Source organism: Battus philenor, unplaced genomic scaffold (genome assembly GCF_028537555.1).
Source record: "Battus philenor isolate CCGP_79_NKW_IND1 unplaced genomic scaffold, ilBatPhil1.0.hap1 SCAF_15, whole genome shotgun sequence".
NCBI classification, from domain to species: domain Eukaryota; kingdom Metazoa; phylum Arthropoda; class Insecta; order Lepidoptera; family Papilionidae; genus Battus; species Battus philenor.
This window is the reverse complement of record NW_027181677.1, coordinates 2357968-2372868: the sequence shown is the minus strand read 5'-3', so window position 1 is coordinate 2372868 and position 14901 is coordinate 2357968. Positions and strand designations below refer to the sequence as shown.

Genomic DNA, 14901 nt, shown 5'->3' with positions numbered 1-14901 from the left:
ATTGCTCGCTGGAAGTGGCAGTGAGTCGTGGGACTGATGGCCGTTGGAGCTTGAAGGTTTTCGAGTGGTGATCGCGAGTCGACACAGCGTGGGTAGGACTCCCATTATGTGGAATGACGATATAATTGAGGTCGCCGGAAATCGCTGAATATAGGCAGCGCAGGACCAGTCACCGAGGCGATATTTGGGGGAGTCCTTTGCCTTACAGTGGGCGTCCATCGATTAAAAAGAAGAAGTAATCCGAAATTCAATAAAGATTTTTCTTTCAAAATCATCAATAATTTATTTATTAAACCATTGCATTTTATATGAAGTGTACCTTAATTGATAGAAAATTAATTATACATGGCTGTATTGGCTATTATTTTTCTAATACAACTATTTTTTGTCGTTACTTTTACACCTATAACCAATCAAAAACTGTGCAGGATGTAACGTAATATAACTTTAAATTTGATTTTCAATATTACTCGTTTCCTCGTAATTAAAGTGACTGTATGTATATATTTATATGGTTTACCTACGAAAATATAATAAGTGCTACGTATGCCACTATCAAGTCGTTTCATTTAAAAAAAACTTAAAATCATAAGTAAGAAAAGGACTAATATATAGCTACTTCCGCTATGTAACAGTAGTCGTGCAATAAAGTGCACCGCCCGCCAGCCCGCTGATAAATACGCAGTTATTGATTATTGATATATGGCTGGCGGAAGTAGTTATATATTAGTCCTTTTCTTACTCAGGATGGACTTCCGCAAAGTAACGCCTGAATCCATTAGATACTTCTACAAAACTATTCCTGCTTTTGGGATAAGAGAATAATTTTTTTTAAATTAATTTTGCATAGATTTCTTATGTAAGTTTTAAAAGAAATCGCCATTTCAAACTTTAAAACCACAAATCTCCGTGATAAAATTTTAATGGAAGTGAAGCTTAAATAAGGGTTTTTTTCGCTTGTCGCATGAGAATTTGGTTAATTAAAAAGTTCTCAACTTTACGGATCTTTTACGGTCTACTTGAAAAGCTCGCGTCTAACTGTATGTTAAAGTGTAGGAATTTCTCATATAACTTTTATTAGTGCTTGTTATATGCGTATTACAATTTAACGTGATACCATTTTACATACTTTTCTTTTCGTCTGGGCCTATTTTTTATACTTCAGAAACATGAGTAATTGTGAACCAGACAAAAAATGAAAATAAATTGAAATACATATATTGATATTCTTTTTATCCTTTCAGCAGTAGGAGTTATGTCGTATCTTCTTCATCATCTTTTCAGCTGAAGTACACCCACTGTTAAGCATAGGCTTCCTTCAAAATTGGCCACAATGACCACATACAGCGATTTCTCGAGATCTCAATTATATCGTCATTCCACTTAGTGGGAGACCTACTCTCGCCGCATCTATCGGCTCGTGCTCGTGCTCGTAATAACCTTTCAGCTCCAACTGCAATGGGTTGCAAGAGCGATGTTCCCCGCTGTCAATTCAAACGAGCAACTCTTCGAACTACGTTTGTGATTTTGATTCTTCTGCGGATCTCTTCATTTTTGATTCGGTCTAGAAGCCATCTCGTATTATATACTAGGCTCAAATTCTTCATCTCCGTCTCCGTGCAGTGACCAGGGCACATCGTTCATGCAGTCGACGGCTGTTGGGATTGAAAAGTTCTCGAATGGCGACGCGATGTAGACGCGGTGTCTAGGTCCCCCACTGGGAAGTGTTGATGGGTAAGGAAGTCGTCGTAGTCTTGTGATGCTGGTAGCGCAGGAGTGGTGAACTCGGTGATCTTTAATGCAAGGCCTATGCTTTGTAATAGACGTATAAGCTAAAAAAAACAAGATGATTAAATTTTCAACAGTAAACTGAAGTTAAAACCTATTGACGGTTAATTAAATTTGATTCGTAAATCGAATTGGGACTAAATCGATTATATCTCGGTGTGTGATTGCGTTGGGAACTTTGTCGTATGACGGTAGTCTATTATGGATAACTTATGTGAAGTTAGTAATCTATTTGTTAAAGTTATTTCAACGTCCTTATTATTATTGGGTGAGTATACTTTGTTTTTAACTACCCTTAATATAATTTATTGTTAATAACTCATATACGTAATGACAAGGACAAATAAATAAGTGTCTTTTACATTTTACTCATCAAATAGAATTATTGCTGTCACGTTTGAATATTTTACCGCCCTTATTTATAAGTCCTGACCAGAGCTACACTTCACCTAAAAATAGAATAATCATCTTGTTTGATAGATGATGGACTTCGATTGCGGAAGGATTTATGAGCCGCGTGACTCTGGAAAATTCATAATATTATAGCCGCAGGTGTATAAATAGCCCTGCAATTTTGACAATGCAAATATTCCGCAATAGCCTTCCGTGTGGTACCTTCCTTTTTTACCTCGCAAAACAGTAGTATGTTTTATTGAATAAAAATACTTTTTGATGCTTTATTCCATTTATTCCGAAATTAGAACGTCTGTCATATATTAATTAAACACGCATTTTACTTTAAGTCAATTATACAACATTGCTAGATAATCTTTAGCCTTCCGTGTGGTACCTTCCCTGTTTACCTCGCAAAACAGTGTTTTGTTTTAACAAATAAAAATACTTTTTGATGTTTTATTCCATTTATTCCGAAATTAGAACGTCTGTCATATATTAATTAAACACGCTTTTTACTTTAAGTCAATTATACAACATTGCTAGATAATCTTTCTTTAGTCCTGAAGGTAACTCTTACAGAGCTTTCAAAGCACTTTTATAATCAATTGAATCGAAGAGATGATTGTGGCGAGCGTATAGTATGCTATAGAAGCTATGTCGCCGTCGTCGTTTCAGACCATAAACGCCTACTGTATGGCATAGATCTTTCCCAAAGATATCTAAATCTATGGGGGGATATACCATAATTGCCACGCTTGGCAGGCGGGTTGGCTATCGCAGTGTGATATTATGGCACGCAAAGGATGCTCTGGCCATCCTCTGGGAACTTATTTGTGAGCAGGTGCCATACTATATAATCAATATACAAAGAGTGATATGTAAGATTGCATCACGGGAATTGAACCTGTGACCGGCTATCGCAAGTCTCATCTACCATTGGGCAATCACTGCTTAGCGCAACTATCAACGTACGGTGACAGGAAGACAGCGCGTTTTCGCTATGAATAACGTTTTATGATAAACGCTTGTGACCATTGATACTGTTCGTGATATTTTCCCTGCGGGCGTATATAGTTATGGAATTTTGTATGTTGTATTAAATTCCGTATGAAACATTTCAACTTCATCTTTCGTTCAAAGGTGCTTTACTGATTAGGATAAAGAAGCTCTACTCGACGAGCTCTACACTGATCCTACCTCAGATCGACTTCGTTGTTCCCGGAGGTGGCGGCGGCTGGTAATCCGCTTACCCTTATTGGTTTGTAAATAGTGTGGTGCTAGGTTTTGTTGCATCGCGCAGGACACTGGTAAAGTGGTTCGTGATGTATTGGGACCGACGCTTGCAGTATTGTGATCGTCTGCAACCTTTTGTTCATGGCGCTTAGAAATTGTGGCTTTCACTCAAAAAAGTAACCTTTTATAAACATATTTTTTTAAATCATAATTTAAAAGTAGAGTAGAATTCTTAATCCAAATCGGTAAAGCACCTTTGAACGTAAGATGAAGTTGATGAGTATCCTGAGATAGCCGAGTGGTCTTCGCTGCCCTCTAAGCCGGCTTCACTTACATATATTACACTGCACATAAACTCGTGTAGGTATATTACCTTCGTGCAATCGACTTAGTGCGAACTAAAATACGATAGCTTATTTAAAATTTTTGAATAGTTCACAGACCTTTTCGTTCCGTGATCTCTGTTCCGATACAGTTGTGAAATCCTCTAGGTTTATCAGCTTCATCCAAGACCATAATAGTAATTTACTTATTTTTTTGTTCATAATCGTTTTCTTGGCTTTTCAGTCTTGTTGCAAATAAGGAAAATCAATGGCGCTGTTCCTATAGATATCGTAACTGGGAAATCGGATCTTCTGAAATCAGGACCAGTGATAATTCCCATGATTCCAGACGTGGAGCCTATTATTAGTAGGAGGTATCCAGATAAAGACTACACTGAGATTGATCTTCCAGAAGACATGTACAAACGTTTTACAAAATGGTGGAAAAGAGTACTATTCGATTTCTTGTATTCTTAACGACTTTTCCCATAAAGAAGTAAAATGACTTGTATGAAATTTATGATAAAATAAATTAATCATTAACTTTTTCTTATAAAAACCATTACTTATAGTAAATTTCAGAAGAACTCCAATTCACAGCACAGTAAATACTTTTATTCCACTTTTACTATTCTTATTAGCCAACTAGCATAGTTTCCACTATACAACTTATCACTTCGATGGTTATCGAACGAGTGACCGAGCTCCCGACTCAATAATCCAAACGCTGTTTCAACCCCACCACTCTCAATCTTTTTACTGGAAGTTGTCACAAAAGAGTAACGGGGTCGAGTAGTGTTGCCATTTAAGAAAACTAAAACTACCTTTTATAAAATTATTACTTAAAATTATGTGGAAATTATATAGTTTTAAATATAATAATAATAATTCTTCATAAAATGTGTAGCTCCTTTAAAGGTTACTGCAATTCTTTTGCTATACTTCCTCTGTTTTGTCCTCGTCATTTCAGTCCATAGAAGCTCACTGACTCATAGGTCTCCACCAAAGATATTTATGGGGGATATTCTGTACAGTTTCTTTATTTGTTAGCCTGCCCAAGGTGAAAATTTAAAAGAACACACCGAACTCGGCAAAAGAAGAAAAATATATTTAATTAAAAAGGGTAGTGGGTAGAAGGCCTGATCTGATTTTATCCCGCAGGGATCCTAGGCAATGGGTCCAAACTCCTGTAGCGGGTGCGCGGGCGCATTGGAATGTTCGTTATAAAAACAAAGGTCTGCTGAACCGATAGCACGCTTCCCACGCCACTTGAGATGTACCGTGTTTCGCTAAGTGCTCAACAATTTTTAACTGTATTCCAATTTATGTGACATTTATCGCGTTTATATTTTTTTTTTGTTAAAATTTTAATTAAGATATATGGGACGCTAATATGCACCGTTGCAATACCAAAACCAGACCCTTGGTGGGCTGATTTGCAATCGCAGTGTGATTTGTAAATGGTTTTCAGATACTCAGATAATTATATAAATATATACACGCATATATATTTATTTAAATAAATTAAAATGTTCAAAATTTACGTGAGAAATTCGAATGTGCATATCGATGCATCGAGACATCAGAGCAATTCTATTAATTGAAAAGTCCGTTGTTTCGTGAGTTTTTCAATTTAAGTGAATTAATGAAAACTTGTTGCGATTGCGTCGACAAGTTGTCACGGTAAATAAAGCTTATAGTGCAAGAGCCGTTCAGCGACATACTTATTATTTTATTCAAGATGAAAGTTTATTATACTTCCAATGCAGGAAGAAGCTGTGCGTGATAGTTTGACTCATGTTGACAGAGATCGAAGATTTGGTTGGAATTGTCATAAAATCCTGACTACTTAGGATATACTAATAAATAAGTTATTTATTATTATTTAGCTAGTAAACTTACTCTCTGTTGATGTTCTTGCTGTTAGCCCTAAGACTTTTACAGCTTCATCAGAGCTAAGTTCAAGGAGCGGAAGGGTCTGTGAACTTAAACCTCCCACAATAGCAGTTGCGAATAGGCGCATATATAGACAACATACAGTTGACATGTAATATTAGACAGTGTATTTATTATAGGTGAATAAAATAAGTTGTTTAAGTTAAGAAGTTTCTTTTAAGTATCTTTTAATTCCTGATTGGAACCATTTTTATAACGAAACCTCGTGTATAGCCAACTTCATTGTTCGTTGTGCGACTATAAGCTTGGCCAATGAATTGAGAGGCTAATTTTCAGTGCAATAATTCATCATTGCTAACACACATTGATATAAATATAATAATTAAGCATATAAAAAAATTATAAAAATTTCTTTTCTCGTTTCTGTAACATGGCGATCATACATACACAATAAGGCATTGTTAGGATAGTGTCAATTTTAAATTTGAGATATCATAAGAAAACTCTGTTTTGCAGTCAAATAAATAACAGGTTGTCAAATATCTCCCTTCCGCTTTTTTGCTCTTTATTCAATGCTTTATAAAAAGTGTTATGTGTGATCGGATTTAGTTCAAATATGCGCCGTTTTGTTCGATAATCTGTTTCCATCTAGACGGCAACTTCATAATACCTCCCTCGTAGAAGCCCCCCTCCTTATTTGCGAAGAACTCGGACAGCCACTTTTCACAAACCTCTTTTGAGTTCAACTTTACACCACCAAGGGCGTTCGCCATGGACAGGAACAGGTGGCAATCACTTGGCGCTATGTCCGGGCTATATGGTGGATTTGAAAAAACCTCCCATCCGAGCTCCCGTAGCTTCTGACGAGTCATCAACGAAGTGTGTGGTCTGGCGTTGTCCTGGTGGAACACTACACCCTTCCTGTTGGCCAATTTTGGACGCTTCTGGTCGATTGCCTGCTTCAAGCGGTCCAGTTGTTCGCAGTAGATGGTAGAATTAAGCGTCTGGCCATATGGGAGCAGCTCATAGTGGATGATTCCCTTCCAATTCCATTCCCCACCAAACACACAGCAAAACCTTCCTGGCCGTCAATCCCGGCTTGGCCACTGTTTGGGACGATTCACCGGCCTTCGACCACGACCGTTTTCGCTTGATATTGTCGTATGTGATCCATTTTTCGTCGCCAGTCACCATCCGCTTCAAGAATGGGTCGAGTTCGTTCCGTTTCAGCAGCATATCGCAGGCATTGATTCGGTCCAGAAGGTTTTTTTGCGTCAAATCATGCGGCACCCAAACATCAAGCTTTTTTTGTATCCAGCCTTCTGCAGATGGTTTAAAATGGTTTGGTGACTAACTCCCATCTCCTGGGCGATGTCACGAGATGCCACATGCCGGTCTAACTCGATGTAGTCCATGATTTGATCGGTATTTGTCGTCACAGGTCTTCCGCCGGCTGGCTTATCCATGGTGTCGTTTTCGCCGGCTCTGAATCGTCGAAACCCCGCGGTTCAAAGTGATAGAGTACCATCCCCCAAAACACCATTAATCACACGGAACGTTTCTCTAGCGGATTTGCCTTTAACGAAGGAAAACTTTAAAATAGCGCGAATTTCGGCGTTAGTGAACTCCATGTTTACACGTCTATAACTGTTGAACGCAATATCCAAACTAATCATGCATAGCGTCGTTTTGTAGGTTATGTCAAGACCTTTCAAATTATGTATAGTATTGCCAGATACGAGCTCTGTAGCGCTTTGTACATAGCCGCGAAATTCAAAAGACAAAAAGGCGGAAGGGAGATATTTGGCAACCTTTTATTTCTTCGAACAAAAAACTTAAGTATACAACCTGTATTACAATTGTATCTAATTATTTTTGGTTAGATAAAATATTAAATGAGAATTGTTTAACAATGCTATATTTTTATAGCAAGTTTTGGTTTTGATCTCGTTCATATATCATTGAAGAAATAATTAAGCCGTAATTGTGTAGAGTTGTGTCGTCGTGGCAATGTACGTTGGTTAATGATAATAAATATGGAGACAACGACTTCGCGGAGTTCGACGGGGCGGTACTGCTCGAGTCAGCGCTCGAACGAAAACATTAACGAAGGCTATAAATCTGCATTAAACAAACAACGCGACTACGGTGAATAGACGACTGATTTCGAAATATATCAACAGATGGCGCCATTAGGTATTCATACTAATCGTCATAATTACGTAATGTTTAAAAGATACATAAAGTATTTAACGATAAAGTTTTAAGACGTTGTTTAATGGAATCAGGCGTTACCTTGCGGAAGTTCATCCTAAGTAAGAAAAGGACCAATATTTAACCATTTCCGCACATGCAGTGGTAGTCCACACAGAGTTTGGCACTAATCGGTGTAACATATCTCCTGAAGATGCCCCTCGGAGGGGTAAAACACGTGTTGAGTGAATTAACGGTGGCAGTTTTGTAATTCGCATTGTTTGCCGCATACGCATTTATCAGCGGGCTGGCGGGCGGTGCACCTTGTTGCACGACTACCATTGCATGTGCGGAAGTGGCTAAATATTGATCCTTTTCTTACTTAAAAGTTGTAATTTATTTACAGTGTAATTGGTTATAGATGAAAAAGAATTAAAAGGGTTAATACATTGTTTACTTTTCAGCAAAAATATTTAAATCTTTATGCGTTGACCTGTCTACATTCTCAGTCCACCTAGTGGGACGCAATTAATCGGGAACTTGTCAGCCCCAATTTCAGACGAGCAGCGATTCTTCAAACTACGTAGGTGACTTAGGATCTGAAGTATATTACAAAATATTACTAAAGACTTTAAGCAGGACAAAGTATATTCCTGCAGGCAACAATAATTCGTTTTATTATGTAGTAATTCGATTTAAGGAAACACTTTGTTATTTTTGATATCTTTGATTTTTGGATAGTGTATACGTTGCATTAATTAAAAGAAAATGGAGTTCTATTTAAAGATTCATATTCACGAATGTTTTTCACCTAAAACAAATTACCCAGTAACAGAATAAAATATAAACAAAGCGACAACGTCTAAAATTATTTTAGACAAACATTGAGGCAAATATCATGTAATCTTACGTCGTATTGTAATCTGGCTAACCGCCAACTTACCTTTGAATTCTCTTTTACATTTAATTTTTGATTGTGTGCGCACGGTAGAACGGGACTAAGACACCATACGTCAGGTCGTTTGTTCTTATGTATCTAATGTACGTTTTCACCTCCACCGCCTCACTGTTAACACAATTCAGACGGTGACTAGAACTTCCACGCATTTACATTTAGTTTGTGATTACGTGCGCACGGTAGAACGGGACTAAGACACCATACGTCAGGTCGTTTGTTCTTATGTATCTCATGTACGTTTTCACCTCCACCGCCTCACTGTTAACACAATTCAGACGGTGACTAGAACTTCCACGCATTTACATTTAGTTTGTGACTACGTGCGCACGGTAGACCGGGACTAAAACACCATACGTCAGGTCGTCTGTTCTTATGTATCTCGTGTACGTTTTCACCTCCACCGCCTCACTATTTACACAATTCAGACGGTGGCTAGAATTTCCACGCATTTACATTTAGTTTATGATTACGTGCGCACGGTAGAACGGGACTAAGACACTATACGTCAGGTCGTTTGTTCTTATGTATCTCATGTACGTTTTCACCTCCACCGCCTCACTATTTACACAATTCAGACGGTGACTAGAACTTCCACGCACACTATAGTAGGTCTTTAATGTTACTCGTGTGGCCTTGGTAGAGTTGATAGTAATGATAACGAAGTCTTATCAACGAAAACTAGGTCCCTTCAATCTTTTAGTCTTACGTTACTAAGATTCAATTATCTCTTGTTTATAAAGGCAACTAAAACGGGGTTTGCATCGTCAGAGTCAAGGATAAGGGGCTTTGGATATCTACTTAAATGATTTCGAGAAGTTCGACGTAACGATCTGATCTCGTATTGCTATGGATCAGCGTAATCTCCACCCTCGACGAGATGGGAAGAGAAGAAGCTTCCTCTAACTTTTACTAATACAATCAGCACATAACGGTACAAAATACGGTAGAATCGGTATTTACGTAGAGGATCAGAGCGTGACGTACAGACTGCTGAAGAAGAACATGGAATGGTCTCATCTAGGCTTGAATAGCGAATCACGATTTGAAGATTTCTCTTCAAGACCTAATTGAAAATGAGGGAATCCTAAACCGTCAGATTACAGAAGAAAATGCTCATAAAAAAATACTGAAAATTATTTGAAACTAAAGTCCTTGTCATAGATGTAAGCTCTATCTTACAACCGTATTATAAATATCGAAATATAAAATAGCTCGTGATTAATAAAGATGTGTTTACATATAGTACAAAAACACAAGTAATTCACACATTCTTACATTATATAAAAGCAATTAAATGATTTTCATCGACTAGTATTGGAATTTGGAACACTAGAAACCAGACAAGTTCTACTATACTGAAGTATCATTCAAACTTCAGTTCAACGATGTAACGGTTAAGTTTAACTTTAACAAGGGACTGTACTCGGTTGCATTTAGTTCAAGAGCATAGTTCACGAAATTGTAAAGCGATTTTACTATTTAAAAAAGAATATACTAAATATTCTCATAATAATTAAAGCAATATAACACTGCTTAATGTATGTTGAAATAATACACCGCAGTAAGATAACGATATATGTTAGAGATTAAAATGGTTACAATCTATTTCATGTATACATTGTACATAACAATTTACCATAAATCTTTCCCGATAATAAGGCAACGCTACAAATAAGTTTTTGTTGCTAATATTTTTTGACAGGCGCTGTAATTAATCTGTTCAATTTAAATCTTACTATTTACTTGAAAATGAACACGTAAAAAGTGTTAACTAATATATTTTTCTTCTTTACCCTATATCTCAAATAAACTTAAGTAAGAAGCCTTGATTGTCTACGGTTAAGAGTGATTTTATTCTTGAAATCATTAATACGATAGTTTATATATTGAGATAAATGATAACTACCCAACGATTTTTATAAAAGAGCTGAAACTTTATCATTGAAAATTTATATATTATTAGTATGAGCTTAAAATTACTAATATTTGTATACTATGTCGAACTTAGGTTGGAATTTATTGTGGACGGAGATGTAAATTATTGTTCATTTGATTAATATTATAAGTCACTCTTTCTCTACAGATCAGCGGTGACAGCTTACTACTTTAATGTTAAAATAATCGACTATTCAAAAGCGCATGTAAATGTCCACTTGAATAAAGATATTTTGAATGAATTGAATGACGGTGCGTTCTTCATTCAATTCTTGCGTTCGAATTTCAAATCGTTATTTGAGTTTAACCCTTAATTAGGCGCATGGGGTCAGGGCCACTTGAAATTCAAAAAATAATGGCTTATAGTCTTCAGAGCGTACTAACGCTCTTTCTAGCTTCCTAACTCCCCGCGGGGTACGCAAATTAGTCACATCCAGAACATTAACTCTTGCCCACACATCGCTGTCCTTTAGAGAGCTGACCCCATGCGCCCAGTTACGTCCCATTTTTTGGCGAAGGTAAGTTTTAACTTTTGTGATTTTTTTGTGTTTATATTAGTATATTGTTTACTATTTATCTTTGTATGTGTGTATTTTGATACGGTATGATTTCTTTATGTATTTTCGAGTTTTTTTCTATGCTGTTTTTTTGAATTGAAATGCCTAACGACAAACAAGTATTACAACGGCTGGATGAAGTGCTTGATGAAGAGCAAGATGTTGCTGCTTCGGATTCGCAAGACGAAACTTTAAACGATGCTGTCATTAATAGTGCTCATAATTCAGAAAGCGAAATTGAGGAGTCTGAACATATCCAAGACATCCCTGTATCAACGGAAGATAATTATTTTTTATCTCGACATACTCAGAGAAATGGCCCGAAAGTGAAATGGTGTAAAGTACCACCATCGAACGTAGTAAGGACCCGAGCACAAAATATTATTTTACATTTACCTGGAGTATAAACATATCTGGCATCGACGCATTTGTCATACACAAAACGAATACTGAGAAGACTTTGACATATGCAAGACGGATTTTCTTGGAGAAAATAGCTGCGACACTTGTGGAAGATCACAAAAACGTCGCATACTACGTGCTGTACCAGCGACAACAAAAAAACGGCTCCATGAAGTTTATAATGAGAACAAGGCGGTTTATCAATCGACAGCTAAGCGCGGGCGCTGTTCATCATGTCCTAGAAAGGACGACAAAAAAGTGCCAACAAAATGTTTCAAGTGTCGTAAATTTATTTGTCAGCAACACTCAAGGATTTACTGCGTCGGATGCAGAACAGAAGATTCTGCTGATGAGGCTCAATAAACTTTATTTCTTAAGTTGATCTCGGCTATGCCAAAAAAATTAGTTTAAAGAGAGGTTTACTGTTTTTGTGTTTTTTTAAATATTTTTAATGTCATAGTAAGTATTTGTTTCTTAAAGTTAAGTATATTAAAGAACTTTATTAATTACTATAGAAATTCATTAAATTTTAGTCCTTTTTGATACTCCTTTCCCAATGTTTTTTTGGGGTCATTTAAGACCCCATGCGCCTAATTGAGTGATTTTCTTAATGCGCCTAATTAAGGGTTAAATTCAAACATGCTAGAATGATTTAAAACAAAGAATTGTGGCTGTGATGGCCAGTAATTCTTACGAGTTCTACATATAATTTATATTGTAATAGGTTTCTTGTTACTCATTTTTGTTAATAATTATGGAATCTAATTGATAAATTACACTTTGAAAGTTAACAATTTCGAAACGCCGTTGAAACTCAAGCTGATAAATGTAACAGAGTTGTCAAAGGATTTCTTGTTTGTTTACAGAAACGGAATTATATAATTTATTACAAGATTATCAATCGCACCCGCTTATCGCAATTGTCTTAAAGTGTGCAAATACCAGTGGAATATTACTATTAATTTTAATGATTTCTTAAATTTATTCTCAATTATTAAAAACTTACATTTAAATAACAAAAAAGCTCATTCCCGTACCGGGAATCGAACCCGAGCCTCCTGGGTGAAAGCCAGGTATCCTAGCCACTAGACCATACGGGATCTCATCAACAACTTTTTAAAAACAAACCTAGTGTTGTCTTTGAGATTTTAACACAATCATAGCTTATAAATAGAAAATAAAATAATTTTTATGATTGCACAAAAAGATTGATTTTACTAAGTAGGTTTCAGATGAGATTTTACAGTAATATCACAATCATACGATAGAATTACAGGTTTATTTTTAACAATTTTTTACAGCTATTATTGGCTTTTGGACTTACTGTAGTAAATAAGACAGACCAATCGCAAACTATTAAGAAAAAAATTAACGTATTTAAGAATGATCGCTTTATCTATTTATTTCGTTGTCACCGTTTCAGCCTATAGGCTCCCACTGTGATAGGATATACCATGGCCACGCTTGGCAGACAGACGGAATGGCGATCGCAATATGTTGTTATGGTAAGAAAAGTTCGCTTCACGCCATCCCTGGAAACTTGTTTGCGAGCAGTGGAAATCCTATATAATTAATGTAAGTGTGAATTATAAATTATTGTATCCCGGGAATCGAATAGGGAGAGCCCTTGGCACTACGATCGCAAAAAAAAAACAATATGAAAATATTTTGACACGTTAATTTAAAAATGGAACGAACATCTGAAAAGGTTTTAAGGTATGCGACGTTGGATAGAAGTAATGAGAGAGGACGTTGCAGTACAAGTCTGGATCTAAGTGGATCCACTTAGACAGCTGCTTCAAGCTCTAAGTGGGCGAATGTAACTAGGAACTCAAATATAACCTTGGAATTTTTTCCTTTATTAAATTATAAAATAAAAAATTTAAAAATATTTGTATCTTAAACCTAATAGCTGCTTGTAAAGAATTCTTATTGTCAAAAATTATTGGCCTGTCATAGTGTAACAGGAAAAAAGTAAATAAAACGTAATTAATGTTTTTTTAATGGAACCAGGCGTTATTTTGCGGAAGTCCATCCTAAGTAAGAAAAGGACCAATATTTAGCCACTTCCGCACATGCAGGGGTAGTCGTGCAACAAAGTGCACCGCCCGCCAGTCCCCAAACACAGAGTCATGTACTCTGTGTTTGGCACTAATTGGTGTAACATAACTCCTGCAGATGCCCCGTGGAGGGGTGAAATACGTGTTGAGTGATTTAACGGTGGTAGTTGTATAATTCGCATTGTTTGCTGCATGCGCATTCATCAGCAGGCTGGCGGGCGGTGCACTTTGTTGTACAACTACCGCTGCATGTGAGGAAGTGGCTAAATATAGGCCTTTTTTTACGAATTTAAAATGAATCACTTTATTTTTATGAATCAGAAATATGGAAAACCGTTGAAAAAAAACAAGGTCATTACAAAGATCGAAGAATTGCTCGTAGTGCCACTTGGCGAGGTACATCGTTCGTTCAACCTTAGCCTTTGAGGTCGTAAGGTTCTCTAGTGGTGACCACGAGCAGGTAGACGGGAAGCATGATTAGTCATCGTGGATATCATCGTGGGCAAGTGGGCATCTATGACCAAAAAGAAGAGTTTATTCATTGATTTAATGTTACTATAAATATGTATTCCTAAAATAATAGGTCCTATTTGGTAATAAGTTTAATGTTTATAAATGAAGTATTAATAATATCATTGTATTAGTAGGTAGTTGATTTAATGTGTGAAATAGATCCAAAAATAAAAATAAGTTGACAATCAATAAGAGTTCTGTTGAAAGTTCCAATCGTGAATAAACGAATTTTATTTTTTACATTTATCAATATTTCTCACAGATTTGCAATAGAACCGCTTGATCGCGGCTTGCTTCCAGTGTATCTTAACGATGTCAACAAAGTCGTCTATCACATGTCAGCGCATCTTGTGTGTTGACATAAGAAAAACAACGATAAAGAAATTCTGTTTTAACATCTGTGTTTGACGTTCATTTGCGATATTTTAATCTCTAGTCACTACCCATTAAAACTATATGTGATTCGTTATATAAAAATATTTGACACTAGTTTTCACACTTACGAATAAATACGGTTGGTTACTGGTGAAAACGCTTGGATAGATTCCAGTGAAGTTAGGAGCCAATTACACGACAGGTAGCGCTTAAATAACGAGTATGGACTGGCGTGTAATTTGAAATTTTTTTCTTGCTTCTCTGATATATGT

The 14901-nt window shown here is 36.4% G+C and overlaps 1 non-coding gene across 1 annotated transcript; it reads right to left on the bottom strand.

Moving 5' to 3' along the window:
• Positions 1-12709: 12709 nt before the first annotated feature.
• On the bottom strand, positions 12710-12781 carry TRNAE-UUC (transfer RNA glutamic acid (anticodon UUC)). Its single transcript has one exon. It is a non-coding gene; the product is annotated as a tRNA-Glu (tRNA).
• Positions 12782-14901: the final 2120 nt, after the last annotated feature.